General features: G+C 37.7%; 1 long non-coding RNA gene across 1 annotated transcript in view; it reads right to left on the bottom strand.

Annotated features, from left to right (window-relative positions):
- LOC117980340 (uncharacterized) overlaps nt 1–19,915 on the bottom strand; it is a 389,144-nt gene that overhangs the window by 275,758 nt on the left and 93,471 nt on the right. The window contains exon 2 of the long non-coding RNA XR_010112212.1: nt 1,155–1,209. This is a non-coding gene — a long non-coding RNA (uncharacterized LOC117980340). The remainder of the gene's footprint in view (nt 1–1,154; nt 1,210–19,915) is intronic.

Raw genomic sequence — 19,915 nt, 5'->3', positions numbered from 1 at the left:
CTCAAGGCCTCTGCACAGGATCAAGATTGAATATTATCCCCTTTTTTATCTGGAAAAATGGGACACTAAACACAGAAGACTGGCTGTGTCCTTTTATTCATCTTTTGTTGCTCCTTCTAAACAAAGGGCATTGTCCCCTGATAAATTCCATTTGCTGCCTCTTATTCAAAGGTAGTTTACACACCAGCTACAGCGATTCTCACACAATGCAGTTACTGGCAAAGATACAAATAACTTTCAAAGTTCTTTAAACCTGTTGACCCAGGTGTCCCTTCTGAAAGATATAAACTAGCCTCCCACACCTCTTACAATTGATAAAGGAGACTATAAAACCTGAGATTACAAAAAGATGGCACACAGTGCCTACTAAAGGCAGGTTTTTAAAGCCTTTGGGAATAAAAGGTTCTTTTCCCTTCATCCTGCCCAAACTTCACAAGCCTCCATATAAAAATTGAAGAAGGTCAAATTAGCATTGTCTTTACCATGACATTTAAACACTTAGGAATTTTAATTACTTGTCATTAATTGGAATAGCGTTATGAAAATACAACTCTTAATATGTTTCCATTATTTTTTTCGGAGTAGACTGTGCAGAAAATTGTAATTAGAGGTGATTATAGACACTGAATTTTTTTTTAAAAGTATTCCATTGAAACTATTTGGTTGGCAGACATTCCCTGAGGTGCATAAACTATTTGACACTTGAGAACAAAAGTCTTAATCACAAATTGTTTTAAAATCTTTCACAGTATGAACCAAAAAAAAAAAAACAACAACAACAAAAAACCAAAAAAAAAAAAAACGTAACTTGAAGTTTAAGCATCATGGACTAAGGCAGGGGCTAGGACTAGACTACTTTTCTGGATGCCCAACATCATGTCCTGCTCACAAACCCACCTTAGGAGTCCCCAACTCGTAGCTTCTAACTTGTACTCTCCTCTCATCCTCCTCTGATCAGCCCAATAGGCCATAAAGGCAGTGAATAGGAGTCTTAGGGCCACTGGGGCTTCTTCTCAAACTCTGCCTTTGCACTTCTACCACTAATACCTGAGCACCTGAGTATCCAACAATGGTTCCTTGTGAATCAAAATAACAGAAAGATTCAACATAAATTCCATTATTTTGATATTGAGAAAGAAATTTAAACTACCTACCTTATCACCTGGCTTGGCATAGTCTCTGAATCAGATTTTGTTTATTCATTGTGACCTTCAAAGGAAGTAGAAAATTAGGTATTATGTATTCGTATTGACCAGGAATTTCCACATGAATCATAGATTTAAAAAACGTTCGACCTAGGAAAAAATTACAGAGATTATTGTCCTTCTACAGATGAAGACACTGAAGCCCAGGAATTTGAAGTGACTTGCCAAAAGTCACATCATGAACTGGGTCATAGTTTTTACTGTACTCCCTGTCTTAAGCCCTGGAAAAGTGCTTCCTCCATCATACTATTCCCCATTCAGCTCATCTTACTTGTTCTCTTCTGGTTCATGAGAACAAATCATTGTTCCTTGCTTCCTCTGTCCTGAGCTGCAAAGTTTAATCAATGGGTTTTCTGGATTCTCAATCTATTAGATGCATTTGGCAAAACATATGGCCCATGTATTGTTTTGTTTATGTGTTAACGTGGTTTGGGATAAACTTGATGGTGCCATTGGTTTTTGGTATATCCTTTTTCCCTATGAATAAGAAACCTTACTCAGAATGAAAAAAAGAATAACTTTATGTACGTTTCTTCATTGCTAATTTGGACCTTTCCATGGCTAATCATTAGTAGTCAGGCATTTTGGTTGCTAAACTTTGTATCCTTGCACTATTTTTCTCCCACTTTCATCTCTAACAATTCTGCTCCTTCCAGGGATCCAGTTCATATGTTTAGTACATTGTGTTCAGATTTCCCTGTCTTCCACCACTGGCTTTCACAGATATTCAACTTCACCTAAATGTTTAGTATGGTTCTAGGTGCATCTTATATAAATCTGTTTTAGCATCTGTACCCTTCCTATGCCCTGGGCTGGAAATATCATTTCCCTAGACTATTTCTGTTTTATTCAGATATTGTGTCTTCTTTGAACCTTTTCCTAAATACCAAGCCATGTGAGCTTTCTTCCTACTCTAAACACTTAATGGTCTTCTTGTCACTTACGTTTCCATAGCATTTATATAGTGGCCTCCCTGTATTACAGTTATGTACACCAGGTGCTCTAGACCATGTATTTTATAATTCATCTTTATACTGCACACCACACAGAACAGGGCCTAACTCTTCACTGGAAAAAATAATTATAGAGATAGATAGATAATTAATATTTATTACCCAGAAGCCATATATTTTAACCCTTCTCAAAAATATTTATTGTATCATAAAACAATACATATTTGTAGCTCCATGTTAACTAAAAAGAAGCATAAAGTACTTCAATGTCCTAAGAGCTGTATGAAAACCGAATGGAAAGCACAATTAATTTTATACTCCAGCATACATTCTACCTAGCAGAAGTGGTGTGCCTAAAACCAGAAGGCTAAATGAGGGAAGCAGGAATCATAGGCAGGCAACCTAAGGACTGATCTAGCCAAGGAGCACATGTAGTTGTGGTTTATATCACCAAGAAGCAATGGCATGGTAGACAGTCATCTAGAGGTACTGCTTTCATCGAATACACACATCAGACTCAGCTAGAAGGCCAACACACTATCCATTGCACCACAGAGCTGGCATAGAGGTGCTTTCTGATCTGAGGTACCCTCAGCTGAGAGTGGACCAAAATGGGAACCAAGCCCCCACTCTCCCTCCAGTCACTAGCTAGATGGTTCCAAAGAAGCCAGGAGGGCAAGTAGTAAGGAAGGACAAGCATTCAGCTGCTTCAAAATCTAGTATCTATAAGCAAGGTCAAAATTCTAGAAAAATTCTAAGGAGCTGAGATTATGCCAGCAAAAGAATCCAAAAACTCACACCGCAACAATGTCTAAAGTCTAGGTTATAAAAACCCTGCACCCTTGCAACAGAACAAATTTCAATAGGCAAATGACAAAGAAAGAGAAAAGAATATTGCTGTTAGACAAAATGAAAAGTTGTACAACCAGGGCTCAGAAGCAAGTTGTGTTGGGCATGGAGTCTGTCTTCATTCTCAGTATTTTCCTTAGTTGTGCATGATAGAAAGGCAGGTGCTATAGAAGACACATTAACTGTTATGCCCTCTGTAGAATCAGTTATTACCGTCATATTTAGCCAAGAAACTACTGACTTGGGCCGTAAAAAATGCACGGGACTTTTTAAGAGGCGACTCACCTTACTATAAAGGAGTCATCCAAGCCCATGCTTCTCAAACTTTAGTATGCTTGTGAATCCCCTGGAGACATGATTACATTGCTGATTCTGATTCAGTAGGGCTAAAAGGAACCTGAAATTCTGCACTTCTGGCAAGCACCCTTGCTGCATGCTGGTTTGTAGGCCAAAATTTCAGTAAGGAGGCCCTAAACAACCTAAACTGGAGCCTGACATATAGAACAGTCATATTTTAAAATCACAGCCTAATATTTAAATTAAGTAATATACATATGTTTTATACATACCGTGTAATGTAAATGTTGTATTATCTGCAATAACAGGTTATATCACTTCAGACCTCAGGCTATATATCATTACATTCCCTTGCCAAAACATAACAAAAAATTTTGATTCATTTGTTTTCCTTATTTATCTCTTGCCTCTGTCTGCTTATATTCTTCTTAATAGGTTCCAAATGAGAAATGTTCACTTCACAGATTTTAATTACCTGAAGTCTTTTTTTCCTTATTGATTACCAAGAGCAAAGTAGCATTTTGTGTTAACCTTTCAAAATGTCCAATTTAATTTATGAATACAATATTTTTTCAGCTCAGCGTATATAGATGATGCATATTGTTTCATACTGCCTTCATGAAAAGACCATTTTAATTTTAATTACCCCAAAGAAATGTGTCTGGGATGGAGAATTCTGTGAGTTCACGAACAGAACTGCCCAACAATTTGTTGGAAGAGCTCATGGCATCTACAAAGCAATTGTATCTGTGGTAGATGAGGCATTCTCTCAACTGCTGGGGAAAGTTGTTTTGACATCACATTAGGATTAAATCAGTTATGTACTATTCCAGAATGGCTCCCTTTATTTTGTTTTTGTTTGTTTGTTTTTTGAGACAGAGTCCCACTCTGTCACCCAGGCTGGAGTGCAGAGGTGCGACCTTGGCTCGGGGCAATCTCTGCCTCCCAGATTCAAGTGATTCTCCTGCCTCAGCCACCCAAGTATCTGGGACTACAGGCATGTGCCACGATGCCCGGCTAATTTTTTGTATTTTTAGTAGAGACAAGGCTTCATTGTGTTAGCAAGGATGGTCTTGATCTCCTGACCTTGTGATCCGCCCACCTCAGCCTATTTTGTGTTTTTGAAATCAAAAGCCTAATATTTTAGATTCCTGCAAGTGGACTAAACATTGGCATTAGTCCTGGAAACATCTCAGTAGGAGAAAGAGGGCTGCCAGTGGTGAGGTCATCCTGAGGCATTTGAATTCAGGGCTTCCACTATCCCAAACATGGTGGCTATTCTGGTAAACATCAAGGTCACACAACCAATGCTGCTTGATTGCAGTCACTTCTCTGATGTCTTCAGCAAGTGTTTGCTCCTTTTTGCATTTTCTTGGCTTTAAAATTCACACAGCAACTCTATCCCCCCAACCCAATCAGAAGGCTTTCAAGCAAGCCATTCTGCAAAACACAAAATCAGGGGGAAAAGAAGCTAAATCAAACTCAAATAAAAAGCAGTGATAGAAGGCTTCAACAAAGTCCACACAGGGAATCAAGCCTGCTTTTAAACAAAAATATTGACATAGCAATTTAAAATAAATACCAGCTTCATATGCTGAACACTTTATTATTGGCTCACAGGACTGCAAATGTAAGGAACATATTCTTCTCTGAAACATTGCCAAAAGCAAACCTCTTAAAAGCCAAACATTGTGACATGTTCTTAAGTAGCTTGCCATCATGTCAATTGTTGCATTTGGTATAACATAACGCCTGCATGTTCATTAAGCCTACATTTTGCAATTAAGGTACATATGTTTTACTTCTCCAAATGTCTGAAAGCCAGGTGGAACAAGTCAATTGCTCTGGTGACACTGAGCATTTCTACAACAATGCTGAATCCCAGCTTAGTATTTTGCATAGTCTCCTTATTATATAGGAAAATGGAATTGTCAATATGTCCTTTTGTGTAAAGCTGTAAAAGCTCAGAAGATCTTAGCAAATACTGGCTATGACGCTAAGGTACATGAAGCAGATGTCTACAATTAGCCTGTTAAAAAGTTTCATTGTAAAAGACCCTTCAAGTAAAGCACTGCTGCCGGTAATTGTACATTAATTGGCTTCATTTCTCTCTGAAGGTCTAGCGGATCACAGCCCTATGATTTGCTGCCTACCAAAGCATACCATGCTAAAAATATATGTTTCTTTCTTGTCTTTAAGTAAAATGCCTAGAGAAGTAAATCTGGTAGAGTCTATGCTGATAATCAATATTTCTTCAGATTTATAAAACAAAATAAAAATGATTTCATTACAAATTAGGATGGGCAATACCTAACAATAAGAGCAAAAACCAAGTAAAAGGCTGACCCACAGCTAAAATGGTAAGTTTCAGTTCATCGACAATGATAACATGAGCACTTGAGCAACTGACATGTTAGATGTCAAGTATCTAAACAAAATATGGGTTTTACAAATAGATCCCGGCAAGGCTAGAGTTGTGTGACCTCCTCCAATCTACCTCTCTAGGTAGAGCACAGTATAACTCTCATGGTAATGTCAGAAAGAGCTAATTAGCTAAAAGCTACATCTCAGGTGAAAGGGCAATGGGAAGTCAAAACAAGGATTGCTTCAAAATCGCTTGCCCCGTGTCGACTGGACAGGAATTTGTGAAGATTGCTTAAAGTGCAGAAGCTCTTTCTGATATTTCTGACAGTTAAAGTACCCTAAATTGGAATGCACTCCTGTATAACAGAATCAGGAAGAAAACAATTGCAGGGTAGTGTTGATGGTTATGAGGAAGGTTAGACTTTGCTGTAAATGCCCAGGCAACTGAGTGAAGTATTTTTTTAAAAGACTTTGAAAACATTAGATAAACATGATATATGAAGTCTTCCATGTTTAACCACTCATTACACACCGTACCCAGTGTCTCACATTTAACTACACCCAGATCAGCAGCCTTTCACTGTTTCTCTTTTGTTTTAGGAAAAGGTTTGGAAGAACACTGATTATTTATGATTTATTCTAGATAGCAGAAAGGGTGAGAATAGAGACGAGAAAGAACTGAACAACTGAGGAGCTTATCATTTACCTCCCAGGACAGTGGAGTTGAAAGAGCACTGGAATAGGAGTCTGGTAATCCTTCAGTTACTAACTAGTGTACATCTTGTACAACTCACTTAATCTTTATTCACTTTCTTCCTATGTAAACTGAACAGGCTTATCTACATCTAGTTTTGAATTCCTTAGGGTTACTATAAAATTCTCATTTCTGCATTTTTTAAGTGTTCGTAAATACCATAATTATTTTTCCTCTGTATTGGGTAGTCACTGACAAAAGGAAATTTGCAGTCAAACTCCCTAAATCTCCTGAATGTACCATTTATTCAGAAATTTTCATCTATAAGCATGAGTGAGACTCAATAAAAAGTAATTTTGGAGTTGCAGTAAATCTAAGAAATGCAAAAGAAAATAATGGCCTTGGAACATTAGAGTATTTTGCAACTGTCAAAAACATCCCAGATATTAGATGAAGTCCCCATAACATGAGGTCTTCAAAAATGGTCAAAGCTTGAGAAGGCTTTGAAAGAGCTGAAGAGAATATCCAACGTGATTCAACTAAGACTCTAGAGCAATTCATATTAGAACCACATAGTTGAGGGCCTAATTTATAGCAAAGCCCCTTAACCTGTATCTCAAGTATGAGCCTACAGGGTAGAAAGCCCTGTCCAAGATGCTGTGTGAAAAGAAAGACGAACAAAATGTGGAGCCTGCCAGTAGGAGATGACTGTTTTATAAAACAAAACCTCCAGTGCAAGAGCGACTTGCATACCATAGTCAGTCATCTTGAGGCAAGTAGTTAGAGATTAGAGAGATGTGTGTAAAACAAACACAGTGAATCAAATCAGCTTTCTATAAGCAATAACTCAAATAGTCTCAGTAGGAAAACCATCAACCCATTTCAGACTAAACTCAGACAATTTGTTTAGGGTGTAAAACCAAAAACCACTGTTGAGGTAATTTGACAGACACCTCATTTCATGTGTTTTGCTCCTACCAAGCATCATCTAGAAAGCAGGACTTGGTTTATTTGTTTTAAAATAATGACTTAGATCAAACAGATAGAAAAACAAGAACAAAAACAAATAACCAAGCTGAATACAGACATTACATAAACTATAAAGGAGAAGAAAGGAACACAAGAAGATTGAATTAGATGACTCCTAAATGTCCTTTTCCATTAAAAAAAATCCCTTGATTATATATTTAAAAATCAAAAATTAGTGAAAAAGAGTTCAGACTATCTAAACACCACAGATAAATCCAGGATTACACATGGAATAATGTATTTGAGAACACTTTTATTCAAAGTTCTATTTAAATTATTTCCACTGAAAAATTGTAAGCACTTATATACTAAATTCAGTCAGGTTTGAAGATGAGTAATTCGTATTAGTATCCACTTGAATCTTTACATGAACAACACATACTTACTTCCACAAACTGACATTTCTTTCCTGGGATTACTTAGGTTACTGTTACTAAAAATATTCAAAACATAATGCTATCTTTCAGCTAGTTACATTATTTTATCATGTTTGGTACTGTCTTTGAAAAATTATCTTAATCCATATATTGAACCCAAAATTTCCTTTTTTCACAGGATACATTGTGGCTAGGTGCTGGGGAAGAATTGCTCTAAGAAATACAAATGGAAGCAGACATTGTTTGTACCTTATAATTAAGGTTACATATTGAAAGGTGAATTGCCTTTAAATATCTCTAGATATAGCCCCTTATGTCAAACCTCCACATTTCTGTTAACTTAGCATTGTTCAGCTGTCTAACAAAGAAGTGAAACGAAGATCAACCTTTCTCTGCCATCCAATTCTAGAAGTTTCTATTGTAATTTGAAAAAATTGTAGTTGAAATGCTTCAATGCTGGATACTAAAACAGTATTTCTTATGGGTTTATTATGAGGCAAAGCCAGTGAGGAAAACTGCAGATTATTTTGAACTAAACTAAAACCTGATTTCTGTGAATTATATTCATCGATGCTAATTTGAGTTTTTCATGGCAAAATATCACTATTGTTTCTATATGCTGCTTATACACAGTTATGTTTTACTGAGCACACAATATAAAAATATTTTGGATAATATATAAATCCCAGTACCTTTAGAAGAAATCGTTACGAAACATATTTAGATTCTCCAAAAACATCCACTAAAAAGAACTTTTAGCATTTTACATGTAAAATCCTATCATTATCATTATTGGAAAGACTGTACTTAACATACCAGGCATTCTAAATCACAGAATTTTAGAACTGAAAAATACCTTAGAGATCATATAGTCCAGAACAGCAAAGACACAGCACACACTCCCTGCCATTCATCTTTCCTAAACCCAAGGCAGACAGCACCAATCAATTTCAACTCTCTTTTCTGCTGAGCCTAGTTGTGGCCTCAAATGCTTATCCATACAGCACTTTAGGCTGCCCCTACCAATTAGCCACCATTGGCACACAAGATGAAATATATTTGCTTACTTTACTCCAGTGTAGCATCCTCAATATACAAATAAAGAAACTGAAGTAATAAGAACCTAAGTAATTCCCATCTTGCTATTCCATTAATTTTGCAGTAGAGCCAGAATTAAAACAGATTTTCAGCTTCTGTGTAGCTGTATCTTGTAGCCTTAAAGAACTTTTTTTAATAGTAAGAGACAGGCGACTTTAAATTAGAATATTTTTAATTTAAAAAACTCATTGCCTTATTTTCATTGCACTGCAGCTGCTGATTCTCATATACATAATATGTTGTTATTTTTTCTCCTGCCATTTTTTGTAAGCCAAAAATACTTCCTAAGAAAAGAACATTCATACTCCATCTTTTAAATACATATATATTATTGAAGAAGATACAGTTTCTGACAAATAAACTTTAAGAATTCATAAGGTCAGTCTGTCCTGGAAATAGATTTTCTTATCTTACACATCTCAGGTTTTTCTTGCTACTGACCAAAAATTTCTGGGGCTATCCACCTCCACATGAGGATATTCTGATTTGTTATGCCTGAAAAGTCTATAACCCACCTTTATGCTACATCAATCACTTTATCCTCACTCAGAGCTGTAATTCTCTTCCAAAGACTTTGGTTTGGTGCCAACTTGGTGGCGCTTGGGCTCTGGCTACCATTTTCTTCCCATATGTCCGTTTCCACCTTCCTATTCTGCTCCCCAAACATGACACTACTCCAGCCTCTACAGCTTATAAACAAGGTAAGAAATCATTTATTTCTCTTACCATCAGTCATCCATCCATTCAGTAAATATTTACCCTGTACCTATTATGTGCCAGGTGCTGTTCTGGTTCCTAGGATTCAACAGTCAACAAGGTGAAAACCCTGACATCAGCTCAGCAAGTTTACATTCTCATCTAAATTTTAGCAAGTAAATATACAGCAAGTCAAATGTTGATTAGGGCTTGGGGAAAAATAAAAATGTCAGGGGTACAGGGACTGATTGGTGAGGCTCTTCTATGTAGGTTGATCAGGGAAGATCTTACAGAAAGCCTAATATTTGATCAGAAACTTCTCTGATCAAAGTTAAAAAAAAAAAGGAAAGAAAAAGTAAAACAAAACAAAACCCCAAAACCAGCTTGTTTATATCTGGGTAAACAGCCTCCAGGCAAAGAAGTTCACACTGTATTTAACGCCATGAGAATGAAAGAATAATTGGAAACTGCACTCTAAACTTTAAAGGTCAGGAGAGTGGGGAGAGACTAAGGGGGAATCTCTAGTGATGGAGGCGACCAAGATGAAGTGGCATCCTAGAAATCAGTTAAACAAAGTCTTTGAAGAATGAGGACATGCTTAACTCTGTGAAATGATACTGAGAGGTAGAGTAAGACAAGGACAGAGAATTGACCATTCCATTTATTTACTCACATGAAAGTCACACATTCTTTTCTTTTCTTTTCTTTTTTTTTTTTTTTTTTTTGAGATGGAGTTTTGCTCTTGTTGCCCTGGCTGGAGTGCAATGGAATGATCTCAGCTCACTGCAACCTCCGCCTCCCAGGTTCAAGCGATTCTCCTGCCTCAGCCTCCCGAGTAGCTGGGATTACAAGCAGGCACCACCACGCCTGGCTAACTTTTTGTATTTTTAGTAGAGACGGGGTTTCTCCATGTTGGTCAGGCTGGTCTGGAACTCCTCAGGGCGGACCTCAGGTGGTCCACCCACCTCGGCCTCCCAAAAGTGCTGGGATTACAGGCGTGAACCACTGCACCCGGCGAAAGTCAAGCATTCTTTATGAGAGTTGTTTCAAGGTCAGCAAGTGGGTTCAAAGACAAAAGGGGACAAATGGTCTATAGCATGTATAGAACAGCCCTTCCTGGAACTTTTATTCTAAAAAAGAGCAGATAAATGTGGTAAAGGGAAATTTGCAGGGGTGGGGGGTTGTCGTTGTAATTTGATTTTAAGATGAGACAAAGCTTGTATATTTGTTCAGAAAGCTTATATATTTGTTCATTGAAAAGATCTGGTAAAAAAAAAAAAAAAAAGGAGGAAATGATGAAGCAAGAGAAAAGAGATATGCTGGAGTAATGGCCTTGGTTAGGCCAGAGGGATACAGACTTAAGAGCAAATAGTAGGGGTTGGAGGGTGGGTGAGTGGAGGGTGTTGCCATAGCTAGACACACATTTCCTCCACAGTGAAGGAGGAAGGCAGAGTGTATGTACGCAGATGCAGAGGGTTGAAGGGATGCGAAGACAGAAAGACAGGAAATTCTTTTCTGATTATTTCTCTTCCGTGAAACAAAATTATAGCTTAAAATGAATAGAAGGAAGGAAGAAGTGTTGAAGATTTGAAGAGAAAAGAGATCCTCTCCTCTCCTGTCTACTAAGCAACCGGAATCAACTCCCTCCTTGCTCAAATTAACAGAAAAGGGTAGGGAACTCTCCTCTCTTAGCTAATTATACACACCATTGCTCCCTTACATAATCGAAGGCTGACTGTATATTTCAGAAAGATTGGCAAAGAGTTAGCTTATTAGTTTCACCTTGAAGATAGTTTTCAAAAATCACTCAGCACACAAATATAAGTTCTCTCTCCCTCCTCATTCCCAACTGTTTCCTAATTATAACTGCATGACTTTAGTGCCTTTTCTGACTTTACTCAGGACACAAGCAACTCCTTAAAAGAAATACAAAGTTCCTCACCAATGCATTCACGTGGGAATCAAGAAGAAAGGAAAATTACTCACTGACCTTTAGTCCTTTCAATGCATATTCTTTAAACACCATCTTTATCTCTTTGGTCCCTCAATGGCTACTTATTTAAAGTTGTGGACTGATAACTATGCCATAGAACTTTAAAATCGTATATTGAGAAAATATAAGTGATATCATAATATAAAACCTGCAGCAATCAAATGAGTAACTGTGATTTTCATGGTATTATATTGAGAAGTTAATGTAAACCAGTTCACATCCATGGCTGTTTCCAGCACTCAAATGAATCATTTCTCTGTTCATCTGGGGACAAGGAGTGGAAGAACAAGTAGGCTTGAAGGAGCTGTCTTGAGATGCTTCTGAAACTTTTAACTTACCTCTCCTACAGGTGAAATATTTGACCTAGCTAGATATTATAGGAAGCCTTTTCTGACGAGTGTACTCCAGGGGTAAAAGCCTATTGGAGTAGGGAGTCATTCTCTGCTTATGGCAAGACAGTCCTCTCATAGGAAGAATAAAAAAATAATTCTGCTGATATCAGCTGCACACTGGACGCTAGGGCTGGAAGATCTTAGAGAATCAGAGGGTCCTTTTTGCTGAACCTTTCTTAGGATGAGTCTTCCATATCTGTGATTATTTGGCATTCACGACTGTGAATGACTCATCAGCCTGCTTGTCTAAAACCTAGCTGACAATTACTCAAGGAATGGGAGTTTTGATAGTCTGAAAGCATCCAGATGAGGGCAGAGGGGAAAGCAAAGGGCACCATAGGGAGGAGCTGGCAGAGTTTGTGACCTTTGGTGGCAGAATTCGAGGGAACATAAGAGACAGGAGTGCAGAGAGGAAAAATAAATGCAGATTAAAACAGAACAAAAAGGGATACGAGGAGCCACAGGAAATAAAATTAAGAGCGAAACAAGGAAGATGTGATTGTATAATAAGAACAAAATAGACTAGACCTTCCCTTCATATTAAATGACAAAATTAATATTTATTTGATTAGATAACTAAATGTAAAAAATTAGAAAAAATAACATATTTTTCAATATCTCCATATGACACATTTTAAACTCAAATAATAAGTCACCCAAAAGACTCACCTATTTACTTAAAGTAAATGTAAAATGTATAACATTCAGAAACAAGCACAAAATAGGAAAGGAAATAGTTCCTTTTTGTTATCCTTCTCTTCTACCTTTCCCTTCCTTTCCTGAATAATTCAGTACAAAAACTAACAAATAGGGCCAGGCAAGGTAGATGCCAGCATAAGGGTACAGGTGGTCTGTTGGGCCAGTGAGAAGTTGGGGCATTGATGGGTGAAAAGGGCTTCTTCTCAGAAGCAGAAAGGGAGTGGGGGCAGCGGGAACAGCCTAGCTAGAGGAAGTGTCTGAGCTCCAGTGGGAGAGAAGTTCATGTCATGTGAGGGCGCAGTCTGATAAAAGATACTAAAGCCTGAGGAGTTAGGAAGACAAGGTCCAGAGGGTAGGAAGGGAAAGATGATGAGATGGCAGATTAGTTACAGACAGTGACAGTGATCAAATAATTATGTTGAGAATGAAGGGAACCAGGTTTCTCACTCTAGAGAAAAGACTAACAATTATAGAAAAGAAAAAACTAAAAGGAACCTATGGTGTTGGATACGAATTAAATATATCTTATCTATCTGTAGTCCCAGCTACTCGGGAGGCTGAGGCAAGAGAATGGCGTGAACCCAGGAGGCGGAGCTTGCAGTGAGCCGAGATCGCACCACTGCACTCCAGCCTGGGTGACAGAGCGAGACTCCGTCCCCCCCCAGAAAAAAAATCTATCCATCCATCTGTGTGTGTATATGTATGTATGTGTGTGTATATATATGTATAGTATGAACTCATTGATTTAATAATGTACAGATAGATGTAGAAATACAGTTGTATTTTGTGTTTGTGTGTGTATGTATGTTACCTACCTCTGTCTACTGAGAACCCTGAGGGCAGTTATACCCCCCAAACCAATGCATGCACCTATACCTAGATAGTGTTTTATGAAGTGACTAGAAGAATTCATACTAAAATATTTATAGTGACTGTTTAGGTTGTTAAAAGTATGGACAATTTGTTATTCTTTGCTATTTTAAAATATTCTTTAACAAACCTTTTACATTTTTACAAATATAAGAAACATTTTTAAAAGTTATAAAAAAAATTTTTAAAAGGAAGAAAGGTAAAGGCACTGTGGCCTATATCCCCAAAACCCTTTCACAGCCCTCTTGGTCTTTGCCCTCCCTACTGTAGCAGTTAGAAACAAAAACACCCCAATTTCCAGCTTCCTTTGAAGCTGGTTGTGGCCAGATGTCAGAGTTCAGGTCATAAGGAGTAGGCAGAAGTCCCTAGAGATTTTCAATATAAACGCAAAGCCTACTAAGAAAAAGGCTTTTCTCTCTTGCATTTCCCTGCCTGGAAAACATACAGGATTCTTTTGTACAGGTTCAGCAGCCATCCTGTGACTCTGATCCAATAAGCATGAGGACGAAAACCTACACATTAAAGATACCAGAGCGGGAAGATGGAAAGAAACTCGGTCCCTGATGACCTCCTTGAGCTGCCCAAGCAGCTCTGGAATCCTTGCCCCTGAACTTCTTGTTTCATGATACCAATCAGCCCCCCAGAGTTTGAACTGTTATTAATAGCAGCATTCTGTAAGATAAAGAAGAGTGAGAAAGTATAACAGAAAGAAAGTGTATACAATCAGAAGGTGTGTACCAAAGTATTACATGACCATCAAGGGGAGGCTCAGCACAACAGTATTTATGTTGTCACTACAGAATTAAAAACATAACTTGAACCTAGTGATAAAAAGGGCACATTTTTCTAAAAACCACTTTTTCCTGTTAATAAGAACTACCTAACTCTCCTACAATATGGCATTTATTTCACTTATACATACAACTCGACTCTTACAAATACAAATTTAGTCTCCTTATATCTATTAAATATAACACTATGTCCTAAATTCTATAATATTCCTGAGCCCATGGAATATGTTAGCAAATACTATGGATGTAGGCTTGTTCCTTGCTTCTCAAATCTTCCTGCTTATAACATCAGGATAGGGAATTCCAGGCCAGGACAGGGTTGGGGAATGTGGAACCTGGATATTTAAGTGTTAGTGGACAAACATATATGTGAGATTTCATCTTTTGACTTGGGCATAACCCAAAGTGATCAAAGTGAGCAAAATTTTATTCATGTCTTAAATGTTAGCTAAAAACATGTATACATCAACATGGTCTGCAAGAAGAAATTGGCAATTGTTGCAGGAAGTCAGGGACCCCGAACAGAGGGACTGGCTGAAGCCATGGCAGAAGAACATAAATTGTGAAGATTTCATGGACATTTATTAGTTCCCCAAGTTAATACTTTTATAATTTCTTATGCCTGTCTTTACTGCAATCCCTGAATATAAGTTGTGAAGATTTCATGGACATTTATCACTTCCCCAATCAATACTCTTGTGACTTCCTATGCCTGTCTTTACTTTAATCTCTTAATCCCATCATCTTCGTAAGCTGAGGATGTATGCCACCTCAGGACCCTATGGTGATTGCGTTAACTGCACAAATTGTTTGTAAAGCATGTGTGTTTGAACAATATGAAATCTGGGCACCCTGAAAAAAGAACAGGATAACAGCGATGTTCAGGGAACAAGGGAGGTAACCATTAGGTCTAACTGCCTGAGAGCCAGGCAGAACAGAGCTATATTTCTCTTCTTACAAAAGTGAATAGGAGAAATATCGCTGAATTCTTTTTCTCAGCAAGGAACAGCCCTGAGAAAGAGAATGCATTCCCGGGGGAGGCCTCTGAAATGGCCGCTCTGGGAATGTCTGTCTTATACGGTTGCAGATAAGGGATGAAATAAGCCCTGGTCTCCCGTAGCACTCCCAGGCCTATTAGGACAAGGAAATTCCTGCCTAGTAAATTTTAGTCAGACTGGTTGTCTGCTCTCAAACCCTGTCTCCTGATAAGATGTTATCAATGACAATGTGTGCCTGAAACTTCATTGGCAATTTTAATTTTGCCCCGGTGCTCTGCCCCCATTTGCCTTGTGATATTTTATTGCCTTGTGAAGCATGTGATCTCTGTGACCCATACCTTATTTGTACACTCCCTCCCCTTTGAAAATCACTAATAAAAACTTGCTGGTTTTGGGGCTTGAGGGGCATCACGGAAACTGCCGACATGTGATGTCTCCCCCAGATACCCAGCTTTAAAATTTCTCTCTTTTGTACTCTTTCCCTTTATTTCTCAGACCGGCCGACACTTAGGGAAATAGAAAAGAACCTACACTGAATTATCGGGGGCAGGTTCCCCCGATAGGCAATATAGGTATTTGGCAAAGAGCTAGTATCTAGAATATATAACAAATTACTACAAATCAATAAGAAAAAACAAAAGTAAAAAAACCCAATAAAAAGATGGACCCAAGATGAATAAACATAACCAAAGAGGATATCTAAATAACAAAAATGATATGGTTTGGCTGTGTCCCCACCCAAATCTCAGCTCAAATTGTAATCCCTACATGTCAAGGGAGGGACCAGGTGGGAGTTGATTGGATCATGGATGCAGTTCCCCCATGCTGCTCTCATGATAGTGAGTGGGTTCTCACAAGGTCCGATGGTTTTATAGTGGTGATTTCCCCTGCTCTGCTCTCTCTCCTGCTGCCTTGTGAAGAAGTTGCCTGCTTCTCCTTCTGCCATGATTGTAAGTTTTCTGAGGCCTCCCCAGCCATGCAGAACTGTGAGTCAACGAAACTTCTTTTCCTTTATAAATTACCCAGTCTCAGGGAAGTTATTTATAGCAGTGTGAAAACAGACTAATACACAAACATTATGAAAATTATTCCCCAGGCAAATGCGAATTAAAATCGTAATCAGAATGACTAAAATCAAAAAGATGGAAAATTTTGTCAACAATGTAGAGCAACCAAACTTCTAATACTGTACACTGCTAGTATATGTGGAAATCACACAACCACTTTGGAAAATTATATCTTTTAAAGGTAAACATATGCAAACCTACAGCAACTTTGATCTTAGACATATGTTCATGAAAAGACAGAGTTTTATGTCATATCACATCTATTTGCAATAGTCAAAAACTGCAAACTACCCAAATGCTAAGAGCAGAAGGAATAAACAAAATGTGGTATATTCACACAATGAACATTACGTAGCCATGACAATGAACAATTTACAATCATACACAAAAGTATTGTTAAATCTCCCACACATGTTGTGTGACAGAAGCCAGCCACAAAAGAATACTCATATCTGTAAAGTTCAGAAACAGGCAAAACTAACCTCTCCTGTTAGAAGTCAAGACAGGGCTTCCTCTTGGTGAAAGGAGGTAGAGAAAGACTGGAAAGGTACACTGGGGGTTTTCAGGGGTGTTGTTAATATTCTATTTCTTGATGGAGTATTGGTTGCCATCAGCATAAATTCACCATCTCTACACTGATTTTTTTCTCTCTGTACATTGCACTTCAATAAATAGATGTGAAAGTTAAAAGTGCATATGGATTTCGCATTCTTGTTCATAATTTATCCATGGTTAGTGTTTTTTTTGTTGTTGTTTGTTTTGTTGAAACAGAGTCTCGCTGTGTCACCCGGGCTGGAGTGCGGTGGCACGATATCGGCTCACTGCAACCTCCGTCTCCCGGGTTCAAGCAATTCTCTGCCTCAGCTTCCTGAGTAGCTGGGATTACAGGCACCTGCCACCACGCCAGGCTAATTTTTGTATTTTTAGTAGAGACGGGGTTTCACCATTTTGGCCAGGCTGGTCTTGAACTGCTGACTTTGTGATCCTCCCACCTCGGCCTCCCAATGTGCTGGGATTACAGGTGTGAGCCACCACTTCCGGCCCCATGGTTATTATTTTTAAATCAGGTGTTCTTTTTTTCTTCAAGGTAATCAAGAAAAAGTTGGTATTACAGAGAGGTGCTGGGTTTATATATTGACCTCTGTACCACTTAGCAACAACCACATATTCCCTGAAGTATCTGTTTCTCAATTAGAGGAGCATGGAAAGAAGTTCACATTCCTCACCATCAGATTAAAAGCCAAGTTCACATTCCTTACCCTCAGATCCAGCACAGCACACATTGTATTCTCTTCAGTCTTATTTTCAGTTACCCTTATAGTCAATATTCGATCAATGTCAAAATATTTAATATTTGTTATAGATGTCCCATTGTGTCATGTCGCCAAATCTTTGCTTTGCATTTAATTTACTGGAAAGCCCTCACCCACCCACCCTCATTCTTTTCCTGAAAAACTACAAGTAATCCTTTATCATTTAGCCCAAATATCACCTCTCTCTATGAATATTCCCTTGACCTCCCCAGATATAAGGAATCCTCACTCTATGTTTATTATATAGTGGTTTATATATGTGCATACTAACATGGTAATGTACATTAACATATATATATGTATGTGTGTATATATAATACATATATATATACATCTACTAGTATTTATCAGTAGAGTTACAATTATTTTATAGTGATTTCTCCCACTAAACTTTGACTATTTGAGGATAAGATTCTTTTTCATCTATTATATCTATTGTTTGGAGCCTAAGACAGAGTGATTGTTCAATAAAAATATTCATTTGAATAAATTAAAAGGTGGCATTCAAGTTGGTTTTCAGTATTGATAGCTACTCTTTACAGTAATGGTTCACTCATGACAGAAGTTTCTGGGGCTAGTCCCTTTGGAGATCTGGCATACCACATACTCCAAGCATTTTCCTGCAACAATCAAAAAGTGTTGAGCCCTCCCTAGTGTATCATGTTCTCAGATGTCGTGTCAGCAGGTGGTATGACACTTCCATAAACTAAGGCAAACCTTAGTGTTACACTCCAGCTATCAACCATACCTTCTATGCCCCCCTCAACCCCTACAACCACCACCAAGAGCAGTTTTTTGTTGTGTTAAAAAAAAAGTGATTCCGCTGATATGAGAAGGCAGAATAGTTTAAGGGTAAAGTGTGCACTTTGAAGTCAGACAGATCTGAGACCATGTTCTGATTTTGTCTTTCTACTCCCATAATATAACCCCTTTGAGTTCAGAGATTTTTGTCTTTTGATTCTGCTGCTATATGGCTAGCACCTAGACCAGGCCTTGGCATATGATAGGCACTTAATAATTATTTGCTGAGTGAATCTATCAGATTGGCACCTTCAAGAGTTGATAATCACACCTTGCTTCCATGCAACAAACACCTGGCATTTCCTGACCAGTGATGTTAAAATTGCTTCGCAATTTGGACCCCTTAAAAAGAGAGAACACGAACATGTGGAAAAATATATAGCTCTGTGTCACCAACAAAAACGAGTACAAACAGTGTCCACACACATCTACATATTGTACAATTTCCAAGTTAAAAATGGAGAAATATACAATAAATATGTTGTCAGGTTTTCAGAATAGCTTTTCCAAATTTACAAAAACTGAAACAAGGGTTCCATTTTTCTTCACCAGAATCCTTATCACATGGAGAGAATAATGAACAAAGTAATACTAATTAAAATATTTATCTAGTCATGCACATGTGGAAAGGTGCAGAGAGCATCAGGCTTGGAGTCAGATGGACCTAAATTTTAATCTAGCTCCAGCACTTATTAGTAAGAGCGACCTTGGAAAAGTTTCACCTGCAAAGAGAAGATAATTATATACCTCACGCAATTTTTACAAGAAATAAAACAGATAATGCACTTCAAATTTTAGTATACAGCCCAGTATAGACCAAGTTTTTAACAAGTATTAGATCTTATTACTCATCGATACATATTACATTAGAGTTTTACTTTGTTTTAATTTTTTTTGTATTTTTAGAGAAAATTCATTAGTATCCATATTTCCAGGATTTTCTTAATCTGTTGATATAAAAAACAGAAGCTTATTTCATTCATGGGATCAAACTTGGATTTGAGATCATCATCCAATCTTCATCTATTATGTTTGAGCAAAATTATTTTTCCAAAGTGATCCACCTTTAATCCAGTCATAAAGAGTTAGCTGTTCCCAATTTTAATTGACAAATCTAATTACTGTGATGAGTTTATTTATAGTCACTATTCAATATCTATTGATAGTTTCTTGACCTTGAAGAATATCATCCAATTAACATGGCAATATGTGTTAATGGATTTTTAAATTACTTCACACTGGATAAAAGGTAAAAGAAAAAAGGCAAATTCACTTTCAGAAAGAAGAATCCCAATTTATGAAAATAAGCCCTATATATCTGTTACTGAATATGCAACACTAAGGGTTTTCTTTGTATTCCTTTAATATTATGTGGGCCAGGGGTTATGTCGTAGATGTGGTGGTACATATTTTTGGAATTCTTTCAAGG

The sequence above is a fragment of the Pan paniscus genome, chromosome 4, assembly GCF_029289425.2.
Source record: "Pan paniscus chromosome 4, NHGRI_mPanPan1-v2.0_pri, whole genome shotgun sequence".
Lineage (NCBI taxonomy): Eukaryota > Metazoa > Chordata > Mammalia > Primates > Hominidae > Pan > Pan paniscus.
This window is presented reverse-complemented; position numbering and strand designations above follow the sequence as displayed.